A 12,902-nucleotide genomic window follows, 5' to 3' on the forward strand; every position below is an offset into this window, starting at 1 on the left:
TCTTTTCTTTTTTTTTTTTTTTCTTTTTTTTCTTTTTTTCAGAGCTGGGGACCGAACCCAGGGCATTGCACTTGCTAGGCAAGCGCTCTACCACTGAGCTAAATCCCCAACCCCAAGTAATCTTCTTTTAACTAACCCGAAAGAAGAGAGTCACACATAATTTCACCTCTAACACAAAAATGATAGGAAACAATAATTATTGGTCCCTAATATCTCTCAACATCAATGGGCTCAATTCCCCAATTAAAAGACACAGGCTAACAGACTGGATATGTAAACAGGACCCAGCATTTTGCTGCATACAGAAAATGCATCTGAGTGACAAAGACAGGCACTTCCTCAGAGTAAAAGGTTGGGAAAAAATTTTCCAAGCAAATGGTCCCAAGACATAAGCTGGAGTTGCCATTCTAATATCAAATAAAATCGATATTTTCAACCAAAAGTTATCAAAAAAAAGATAAGGCAGGACACTTCATATTCATCAAAGGAAAAATCCACCAAGATGAACTTTCAATCATGAACATCTATGCTCCAAATGCAAGGGCACCCACATTCATAAAAGAAACTTTACTAAAACTCAAAGCACCCATTGCACCTCACACAAATGGAATAACAAAAAACCCAGGATAGTGAAAACTATTCTCAACAATAAAAGAACTTCTGGGGGAATCACCATCCCTAACCTCAAGGTGTATTACAGAACAATAGTGATAAAAATCATATGTACAGAGAAAGGCAGGTGGAATAGAATTGTGGACCCAGAAATGAACGCACGCACGTATGGTTACTTGACAAAGGAGCTAAAACCATCCAGTGGAAAAAAAGATAGATTTTTCAGAAAAAATGGTGCTGGTTCAACTGGCAGTCAGCATGTAGAAGAATGCAAATTGATTCATTCTTATCGCCTTGTACAAAGTTCAAATCCAAGTGGATCTAGGACCTCCACATAAAACCAGATACACTGAAACTAATAGAAAGTGGGGAAGAGCCTTGAACACATGGGCACAGGGGAAATTTTCCTGAACAGAGCACCAATGGCTTATGCTCTAAGATCAAGAATTGACAAATGGGACCTCATAAAATTGCAAAGCTTCTGTAAGGCAAAGGATACTGTCAATAGGACAAAACAGCAACCAACGTATTGGGAAAAGATCTTTACCAATTGTACATCCAGTAGAAGGCTAATATCCAATATATACAAAGAACTCAAGAAGTTAGGCTCCAGAGAATCAAATAACCCTTTTGAAAAATGGGGTACAGAGCTTAACAAAGAATTCGTAGCTGAGGGATATCGAATGGCGGAGAAGCACCTAAAGAAATGTTCAACATCCTTAGTCATCAGGGAAATGCAAATCAAAACAACCCTGAGATTCCACCTCACACCAGTCAGAATGGCTAGGATCAAAATCTCAGGTGACAGGAGACATTGACGAGGATGTAGAGAATGAGGAACACTCCTCCATTGTTGGTGGGATTGCAAACTGGTACAACCACTTTGGAAATCAGCCTGGAGGTTCCTCAGTAAATTGGACATAGTACTTACTACCTGAGGACCCAGCTATACCAATCCTAGGCATACACCCAAAAGATATAACAAGGACACATGTTCCATTCTGCTCATAGCAGCCTTATTTATAATAGCCAGAAGCTGGAAAGAACCTAGATGCTCTTCAACAGAGGAATGGATACAGAAAATGTGGTACATCTACACAATGGAGTACTACTCAGCTATAAAAAACAATGACCTCTATAGGTATGCCATGGAGTTTTGTGTACACACACACACATACACACACACATGCGCATACACACACATACATACAGACAGAGTAAACATGTAATAAAGGAAAATTTACAGGCCACATGTTGGAGCTGGAGGGGTGGCCCAGCAGTTGGTTGGCTCACACCTGTAACTCCAGCTCCAGGAGTTCTGTGTTCTGGACACTGCACTTACGTGTGCACATTTCCGCGCATGTACAGTGCGTTTTGATTATGTTGTTCGTCTATTTTTTTGAGACAGGGTTCATGTAGTCCTGCCTGGCCTGGAGCTCCTAGTCCTCCTGCCTCTGCCTCTCAAGTGCTGAACTTCAACACATGAATTCGTGGGAGGGGCAGTGAACAGTTCAGTCCATTGTAGCATCGTGTGCCGTCATAGGCCATGGTGCTGGAGAACAAATCCAGGGTTTTGTGTTTGCTAGGCAAGCACTGTACCAATTGAACCATAACCTAGCCTTTGGTATCTACTCTCACGAAGACAGCAGTGCCATTGTGAATCTCTTATTCTGTGACCTCACCTGAACCCAATGACTCCTAATGGCCTTGCGTCCTGATATCATCTCATCATAGCAAGGTAGTAGAAACCCTAAGGAATTAAGATATTTGTAGGAAATCCCATGGCTGGATGGGGTTACGGGTGGGAATGCCAAGGCAGAAATTAAATTGCTTGGGGTGGGGGAAGATTATCTCCTAGTAATTTGAATATATACATTCTGGGCCCCTGTTCAATCTTTTCTATACATTAGATGGTTGTTACTGGTCAGGCAGACAGAAGCTGAGATTTCACATACACCCATTCACACGCAACACTCAAACACACACACACACACACATGCACACACACACACACATGCACACACAGAGGCACATACCTTTACTTCGGTTCTGGCCCTAACTATGAGTAAGTTGACTTCCTTTCACTAGACCTGTTTCTCAGCTTTTCCGTAAATCTGAGAGCAGAGGACTTCAGATTCCAGATGCATCAAGGGTTGAGAGATTGACGTATGAAATTGTGTGTGTGTTGGGGTGGGGGAATGGCAGTGCACAGCTGAGCTCAGAGCATGAATTTGAGTGTGAGCCTTGAGCGGGTGAGCACTGGACGTGGTCAGTGTTTGTAGGAACAGTTAGAACATTTCCTTCCCCTTTCCTCTCATCTCCTTTCCCCTTCTCATTGGTTTGAAAACAAAATAAATAAGTTTAAAAACAGAGAAGAAGCATGCAAAATAAAACGAGGGAGGCAGGATCTCGGAATGTCTGAGTCTTGCCTGGGCCACATAGCCAAACCCTGTCTGGAAAAGCAGAAAACGGCAGGATGGCAGAGTGCACTCATTAAAACTACTAACCCGAGCCAGTGACATGCTTTGGACGCTACACTGTCTGCTCTTGCAGAGGACCCACATGGTGGCTCACAGCCCTCTATAGTTACAGGTCCCAGAAATCTGATGCTCTTTTCTTGTCTCTGAGGGCACCAGGTGCTTGAGGGGTGCACATACATACATTGAGACAAAACCCCTCACACGCAAATTAAAAACAAATCTCTTTCCATATTGATTATCTCTACCAATCTATTATGGGTGTGGTGAATCATGCCTGTAATTTCAGCACTGGGGGAGCTGAGGCAGGAAGACTGCCCACCAGTTGGAGGCTAACCTGGGGTACATAGTGAGACCTTGCTTCAAAAGAAAAGTTATCCTTAGCTATAACAACCATCTGGCCACCTGGAGCAGGAGTCCAGTAGTGGCCCAGTTCATCCAGATCATGTGATCTGTCTGGACTTCCCTTGTCTCAATGGCTGAGATCAGCCCCACCAGATGTACTGATGTCATACCACAGACCAGACAGTGTGCTGTGTCCTTCTTCCCATATGATTAACGGCTTATTTTCAAAAGCAAGAATTATTGTTTACACTTGCCGATAAGGAAACGGTATCATAGGGATATCACAGAGCTGGTGGAAGGTCACACAGTTGGTCAGAGAACGAACCAGCTTCCATGCTTAGCCAACTTTGGGCTTTTGCTGAACACAGATATTCTGACATCACAGCTGTGCGGCAGGAGTTTAAAAGTGTGCAGAAGTCTTATCAAAAGCTATGATGTGCCTGCGATCCCAGAGCTTAAGAAACTGAAGCAGGAGGATAGCTGCAAATCAGATTGTCTTGGACTAAGTAGGGAGTTCCTATCTATAGCTTGAGACTCTGTCTCAAAAAAAGCAAACAAAAAATAAACCAGCAGGAAAAGGGTTAGGAGAGATGGTTTGGACAGTAAGAGCGAGGACCGGTGTTCTGACACCAGCAGCCACAGAATCAACCTGGCATTCCGCACACCTACAGCCCCAGATCTGAGTGGAGTGGACACAGGAGGCACACAGGGGCTCCCCAGCTCTCAGCTTACCTGAGAAACATGAGCTCTGGGTTCAGGAAGCGACCTGGCCTCAAAGAGATAAATGAAAAGCAGCAGAGCCCTTTGCTGGCCTTTGTGTGCATGCTCGAGCACCTATGAGCTTGGGTTCCCACAAACACACACTAAATTAATTAATCAATTAATTAATATTTGGAAGACAATGGTCCGGCGAGATGGCTCAGGGAGCAGAAGCTCCTGCTGGGAAGCCCGATGACTTGAGTTTGCTCCTCAGGTCCCACGTTGTGGATGGAGCAACTCCTCCAAGCTATTCTTTGATCTGCACTGCTCCCTCTGTGCCCTGGCATGCACTGCATACACATGCGTGCATCCGTACACCCCTGCAAACACGTATGCAAACACACTTGCACACACACTCAGGCCCGTGCTTGCACTAGCAGGCGCACACAAGTGGGCTAGCGAGGGAGTTCAGCGGTTGAGAGGATATTCTATGTCTACAGAGGGCCTATATTTGGTTCTTACCACCAACATGGCGGCCCACAGCAGTCTGCACTTCCAGGTCCGCATGATCTGTCTCCCTCTTCCAGCCTCTGAGGGCACCAGGCATTCATGTCGTACACAGACATACATGCAAACAACACGTGCCTACATATAATAAATAAATATTAATTTATACCCACCCAAACAAAACAAAAGTAGGTGTGGTGGCACATGCCTTTAGTCATAGCACTTTAGGATCTCTGTAAGTTCAAGGCCAGCCTGAGCTACTTAGCGAGTTGTAGAACAGCCAGGGCTAAGTGGAAAGACATTGTCTCAAGCAAAACAAAAAGAAGGAAAACAAGAAAAATAAATAAACAAATGTAGTTAACAAGAAAAAAGGTACAGGCTATAATTTCACACATAATTATATGTACACGTGCATATATATTTCTGCATACGTCTGTGCATATATGTTTATGCAAGGGCACACATCCGCCTTCCTGCCAGCAGCTGCAGTAGCTCTGTTGTGTGGTGGAAGACATCTCCCCCTGACTGTAATGGGAAATGAGGTCCCCATAGGTGTCGGTTCCTGGTTCCTACGTTCTTTCTCAGGGGACTGCTTATTATGGGAGACTACAGTCAGGCTGGGAGTACCCCGGGTCTTATATTTATCTTGGTCTTTCTCCTGCTGTTTGGATTCAGAGGCCTTCTCTCTTCAGAGCTCCTTTGTGGGCCTCTGTTTACACTGACTCCTCCCAAGGCCACACCCACTGGCGTCTTAATAAACTTTTAGCTGGGACGCCACAAGAGAAGTGGGAAAAAGGCTGACAAATGAGTTCGGTACCTGACGCATCCTTGTTCTGCTGCCCACCTGCCAGGGACAGAGCAGCTCAGGCAGTGCAACTGTGGGGTGTCCCGGGAGGTGCCTGAGATGTTTCACCTGCCCAGAGTCTCCACAGGAATTTCACTTAGCCTTGGATCTGTGTTGTTCTTGGAAATGGCCAACCAGATGACATCTGTGTCCACTGGTGCCAGTGGGCCACCTCTGGGGGGCTGAGGGGTGGTGGGCAGAACCAGACGTAAACGTTGCCCGGGGACTAGAAAACAGAGAAGGGCCCTCTGATGCTATCCCGGTCTGGGCTGCCAACTCATCCTTATTGGCTGTGTTTCTGGGATTCTCACCAACGCACGGACTTAGTCACAAAAGGAAGGGACGTCAGAAAGTGACTACACTGTGAGTTTCTCACAGAAGGGCACTGTGATGCACACACACGGTTTGCTGACATGAGGCCGTCCTTTCATTTGCTGCACGTTTCCTTGGACACACTTCCTGTGTGTGGCACACAGTAGGAGTCGTATATGTGTGCAGAGAGAATGCATGGTTAGCATTCACTTTTTAGTTCTATTGCTCTGAAAAGGGACCTTGAGCACAGTAGGCCTTCACTTGATATTTTATTCTCTCCTCTTTCCTTCTTTGGAGAGATGACAATTGAGTTATTGCAAACTTCTCTAGGGGTTGGAGAATTCATGTTAATTTATTCCTGTCCCTTCCCCACCTCTCCCCTTTGCTTCTTAAGCAGGGCCTCAGGATCTAGTCTAGGCTGGTCTCCAACTCGAGATCTTTGTGCCTTAGTCGTCCAGGTGCTGACATCCAGACACACACCACCATGCCAGCTTCGATTTCTGTACCCTAGTGTCTGTGCTACCAGACTCCTGCTTCTCCATGGACGTGCTCCTGTCTGTCTAGCTCAGCTGAACTGGTGCCACTGCCGTAACTGAAAAACAACGGAAGGAGCCACTGAGGGCTGGTAAGGTGGCTTATCTGGTAAAGGTGCTTGCAGCCAAGCTTGACAATGCGAGTTCAATCTCTGGAACGGATGTAATGGAAGGAGAGAATCAATTCTCATAAGTTGTCATGTAAGCATTGGGAATAGAACCTGGGTCCTCTGTAAATACACCCAGTGCTCGTAACCACATTCCAGCCCAATTTGTTGAGTTTGAGAAATGGAGACAGTTGTGTGTACAACAGCTACCACAGTGAAAACATGGAACACGGCGTCACTCTGGAAAAGTCCCGAAGGTCCTCGAAGGAAATTCGTGACCCTGGCCCTACCCTGGCCTTTCAGCTGAGGCAGGGTCTCAAGTAACTGAGGTTGGTTTTGAACTCCCAACCTTCCTGCCTCCCTGCTAAGGGCTGGGAGTATAGGCACATTGCTACCACTCTTGGCTTGTATAGTGCTGAAGGTGAAGCCCAGAGCTTCATACACACTAGGCGAGCAGTCCACCAATGAGCCACAGTCCCATGGTTTGGGGTTTTTTGAGTCAAGATCTCACTATATGAAACTAATCTCAGCTAATCTGAAACTCACTACGTAGACCAGATTGGCCTTGAATTTGTGGCAATCTCTTGCTTCTGCCTCCTAAGTGCTGGGGTTGCATGCACGTGCGACTATGCCTGGCTAGTATTTGGAATTTTTCCATATCCCCATCACAAACAAACAAACAAAAAACTAGCCCGTAATCCTAGCATGTGGGAGGCTGAGGCAGGAGGATCACCTCAGATTTGAGGTCAGCTTAGGCTATGTAGCAAGGTCCAGAACAGAGGGTTTAGGTCATAAAGTAAGAGACCCTATCTCAAAGGAAGAGAAGATTTTAAGCAATTTAAAATTAATTTGTACAGGGACAAAGGGAGCCAGCATCTCTTAGCAGGTCTTTCTTTTAATACAGGACACTCCCGGGAGGCAACAGGCCATCCTTCCCATCTTGAACACTGTAGCATAAATGAGTTTTCTTGGCTGAGACATATACTAAAATCGAGGGATGTTTGGGTAGAGAAGAGAGGGAGAGACTGGATAAAGATACTGAGGGGCAATTTTTTCAGCCCCCAACGTGTGTTTTGGGTGTAGTCTCGAAGTTGATGTTCCGGCCTACAGTGTCAGAACCACACAGTAAACACCTGGATATCAACGAAGCTCTCCCTGTGCTGGACGTAACACCAGACGTTTACCACAAGCCTGTGGACTGGGTTTGGGATGTTCTTTGTCCTGATGAGGAAACAATGGGGTTGGTAGCAGGATTCAGGGAAGTCCTTCCTTTACCTCTTTAAGCTTTTATTTTATGTATGTAGGCGTTTGTGCACCAGAGCTCAAAAGAAGGCATCAGATCTTCTGGAACCGAAATTACAGATGGTTCTGAACCACCGTGTGGGTGCTGAGAACTGAACCTGAGTCCTTCGAGAAAGAACAGTCAGCCCTCTTAACAGCTGAGCCATGTCTCTAGCCTCCAGGCCAGTTCTTTCTGACACAGGGTTCAAAGTCACTCTATTAGGTCACCTTATGGTCCGTGACAGGCTTTCAGTAGTGTGAACTGAGACATACTGGTCTGCTGGGCCTAAGCAAGGAGTGGGCTGGACTCAGGTGTGGCAGCTCATGCTTTTCATCCCTGTGTCTGGGATGTGGAAGCAGCAAGGCCAGGGGTTCAAGGTTCGTCTTGGTTATGTAAGGAGTTTGAGGGCAGTCGGGGCTATGTAAGACCCTGACTCAGAACGAGAGAGAGAGAGAGAGAGAGAGAGAGAGAGAGAGAGAGAGAGAGAGAGAGAGAGAGAGAGACAAAGAGGGAGGATGGATAGAAAGAAAGAAAAGAAAAGAACAGAGAGAGAGAGAGAGAGAGAGAGAGAGAGAGAGAGAGAGAAAACAAACAAAAGAGGCTTGAACAAGAGGTGACATGTTGTGGCCTTCCTGGCCAAGCACAGCTGGCTGCTACCCTGAGAGAGAAATCAGGGCACAGCCACTCTGGGAGCTGTTTTGTTCCGAGGACTGGGAAGAGGAGACTCTTGGAGCTGCCTTGGGTTTCATGTCACTGAACCAGTTTGAGCACTTTCTGGGCTCTCTAAACTAGTTTTTGGGGGTGCAGGCAGCAACTTACGGGTTCTTTCTGCCCAGAGGCCTCAGTTCCGACCGTGTGGTGGCGGACGCTTGCAATTCCTGCTCTCAAGAGGCTGAAGCAGGTGGGCAGCCTCAGGTTGAAGCCTCCTTGGGCTACCCAAGGAGTCTGTTTCGAAAGCCAAGCCGAGTAAACAAAAAGGCAGTAACTTTCCTTGGGACTAAGACTCCGAGAAGCAGCTCAGAGTTAAAGTAAATTCAAGAAAGCCGAGCTGAGACTAGAGTGTTGTTAAAACTGTCTGATAAGGAGAGACAGCAGGGGTGGGGTTGGTGGCCAGCCAGCCTGATGCTGACTGCCACTGCTGGGTGCCCTAGACTGCATTCCGAGGCTCAGGTATCAGCTGACACCCCGGAGCACCCCATCCTCTCCCTCCCAGGTGGGGGTGGGGTGAGAGATGAAACCATGGCCACTTGGAGATTAAACCAGAGACTCCTGGTGTGGTGCTGGCTTTTCTGAGACACCCCCTATCCCCATCGCCTGCTGTAATATGTAGATGCTGCCCATATTCCTGAAGTGCAGGGGTCACCAGTAAGACTGTTGTAATGGCAAATGGGGTGACTGGAGGCCACAGGAGTTTACTCTCTCCAACTGCAAATCAGAACTCAATGAGATAGCTTCCTTCTGGAAGGGGTCTTGGTGTTCCTTGTCTTGTGACAACACGACTCTTGTCTCTGAGTCTGTGTCCCCCAAGATCTGTCAGCCTCCTCCATGACTGCGGTCTGCTCCTCCTCCTCGTTGAATGGTAGTTCACTATGTAGCCCAGGATAGCCTTTTTTTTTTTTTAAAGATTTATTTATTTATTATATATAAGTACACTGTAGCTGTCTTCAGATACACCAGAAGAGGGCATCGGATCTCTTTACAGATGGTTGTGAGCCACCATGTCACCATGTGGTTGCTGGGAATTGAACTCATGACCTCTGGAAGAGCAGTCGGGTGCTCTTAACCGCTGAGCCATCTCTCCAGCCCAGCCCAGGATAGCCTTAAACTCATAGCAATCTCCTTACCTTAGCCTCCCACTGTGTGAATTCCCATGGCTGAATCACAGGCTAACTTTATAAGCAACATGGGTATATTTAACTCAGTTCCGAGACTCAAAGTCCAAATGACATTCACAGGCTCTGCCTCATGCCCTCTGCTGGGTCATGGGGTGGTGTGGATTGTGATGGCCTGGCTGGTATGAGCTTTTGCACAGAGTAGCCCATCTCGGCCGGGAGCCAGGGGAAGAGTGGCTTACTTCTTACAGAAGGAGCTTTCCGGAGAACCGGCGAAGGGATTTGTAGAAACAGCTCAGTCCCTTCCATTAAGTTCCACACAGCATCACCACACGGACACCCAGGCTTCTGATGCACAGGCTTTTGGGGGAAGACACTTAGAGCACAGCAGGCTCTCAACTTTTTCTCACCAGGCAACTTACTTATGAGAACAAAAGGCCCATGAAATGAACTATCCCATCCACTGGACTATCCCTTCAGTCATCAGGAGTATCTCAAAATTAACCAGCTATCCCTCCCACCCGAGAGTGTCTCTCACCTTCCAGGTAACCGGTTCTAAGAACTCAGGTGGGGAGCTGGGACCAGGAGAGGCAAGCAAGAAGCATCTGGATCAGAGTTTGGGGAAGAACCTTCTCTGATCCGAAAGGTGGGGTTGCCCACTCAAATTCTGTGTTCTAGATCACTCACTGGCCTGCCTTTAGTTCTGGTTTTGTGCTGGGCTGTTGTGTCTACAAAGAGGCAGAAGGAGAAAAAGAGGCTCAAAGGAGGGTAAGAGAAAACAGATAATCAAACAAACAAATAAACAAACAAAAAACCTAAACAAAAACTTTGTCAAAGAAACCCCAAAAGTTGGAGAAGGGTGGCTCAGATGTTAAGAGCACTTGCTGGTCATTCTGAGAAACAGGGTTCAGCTCCCTGAACCTATGGGTCGTTTGGCTCACAACCATCTGTAACTTCAATGCCAGGAGGCATTTTGTGGCTTCCACACATAAAATAAATAAATCTTAAAAAAAAAAAATCAGGGGCTGACAAGGTGGCTTAGTGGTTAGAGCACTAGTTGTTTTCACTGAGGACCCAGGTTTGGTTCCCAAGCCCTACATGGCCAATCACAACCATTCGTAACTCCAGTCCCAGTGCACCCTATATCTTCTGACCTCCTTGGGCATCAGGAATGTGCATGGTACACACATACTCACAGAACACTCACACGTAAAAGAAAATAAATTGAAATGAGGATAGGAGAGAGTGCAAAAAGATGAAGGCAGTGCTCTTTGACTTTTCCTGGGAAGACGAGCATAAGTTTGCTCACCCTGCATGGAGCACTGACTGTAGTCCAAAGAGACAGTTCTACCCACGTCTAGCCTAGCGAACCAATGAGCTCACTGGGTTTTTAACTTACAGGAGCACGGGTGACTCAAAAGGCAGCTGCTTCAGTAAAAAAATCTATTCCAGTGCCAGGCCATGACTCATAAAAGTATCCTTGGTGCTTCCTGCCCAGCTTGCAGGCATCTCCACCAGAGAGACTCCACTCTCTTAACCATTGTTAACTGCTTATGTAACCTTGGGGTGGGGCCTTGTAACTTTCATTGGCTTCCTGGGTCTTACGGATTGTCCTCCAGAAGGGAAATGTTTCAAGTAGGAGAAAATTCCTGTGTGACAGATGGGCATCCAAAGTCAATGGCAAAGTGAGATATAAACACTAGGGAGCAAACCTCGCCACCACCTTGCATGCAAGGAGTCTCTCCTGGACCAGCCAGAGACATTGTCTAGGATCCCAAGAGTGATGGGGGGCAGGAAACTTGCACTCCACTCCTGTGCTCTCATTGGGTTTCCCAGCTTCCCCGGGATGTTCTCTGGGCTCTTAGGAAAAGGGCCACTAGTAAAGAAGAAATCATGTCCCCTCTGTCCTGCTTCCTCCTCAGATCTGATGTCTAATCTTCAATGTCATGAGCCTCACCCCAGACATAGTGACTCAGGGCTGTAAGTGCCCTCAATGACAGCCAGCTCTGTGCTGTCCAGGGTGGCAGCCAGTAGCCACTCATGACTTTTGATCGCCTGATATGTGGCTGGCATAAACTGGCATGGACTGTAGACGTAAAACATGCTAGACTTTTGAGGACTTAGTTTGGCAAAGTAATGTAGAATAACTCAATGTACACACACACACACACACACACACACACACACACACACACACACACGCTTTTGACAAAGCTTCACTATGTAGCTCACGATATCATTGAATTCAACACCATCCAACAACACCTTCCCAAGTGCTGGGATTACAGTCATACAACACCATGCCTGGTTTGTATTTTATTTATAAGGAAAAAAACAATTATAAATTACATTTATTTATGCGCTTATTCATTTAGTGAGTATGTATATACTATAATGCACACACATGACAATTTGCAGAAGCTGTTTCTCTCCTTCTGTGTGGGATAAAACTCAGACCATCGGCTCCTCAGCAAGCACCTTTAACCACTGAGCCATCTTACCAGCAGCCTCTTGCTTCATAAAACAGAACCGTCAGCTGGGAGGTGGTGGTAGTGGTGAATACTTTAAGTCCTTGCATGGAGGGAGGCAGAGATAGGTAGATCTCTGAGTGAAACCAATGTGGTCCAGAGAGTGAGTTCCAGGACAGCCAGGACTACACAGAGAAACTCCATTTCCAAGAAAAAAATTGTTTTCTGTACATGTGCTTCGTCTGCATGTGCATCTGTGTACTATGTATGTCCTGGGTACCCAGAGAGGCCAGAGGATGGGATGGGGTCCCCTGCAATTGGAGTTACAGACAGTTATGAGCCACCATGCTAGCGCTAGGAACTGAACTCAAGTCCTCTGGGAAAGCAGCCACTCTTAACTGCTGAGCCGTCTCTCCAGCTCCCCAACCCCCCCAGCCTCATATATTAAAAGATGCTGTGCTAAGATGATGCTATTGGGTTAAATGTATGATAAAGCAAGTTCTTTTTTCCTCTCATTTCTTCTCCTTTCTTCTTCATTTTCTTCTTGAGATTAGGTCTCACTTTAGAGTCCAGATATGGCACTTGACACATAGGCTCGAACCCACAAGAATCCCCTGCTTCATTCTCTCCAGTGCTGGGACAGCGGGTGCGAGCCGCCACACCCAGCTCCCCTATGTCTTTTTACTTCTTATGACTCCACCAACTGCTGATCCAATGTATACATATGTATTAGCCAGGGTTCTCTAGCATCACAGAACGTATGGGATGTCTCTCTGTATTGAGGGAATTTGTTATGATGACTTACAGTCTGTAGTCCAACTCCCCAACAACGGTCATCTGTGAATGGGAAGTCCAAGAATCTAGCAGTTGCTCAGTCCCATGAG

Source organism: Rattus norvegicus, chromosome 4 (genome assembly GCF_021556685.1).
Source record: "Rattus norvegicus strain SHRSP/BbbUtx chromosome 4, alternate assembly SHRSP_T2T, whole genome shotgun sequence".
Lineage (NCBI taxonomy): Eukaryota > Metazoa > Chordata > Mammalia > Rodentia > Muridae > Rattus > Rattus norvegicus.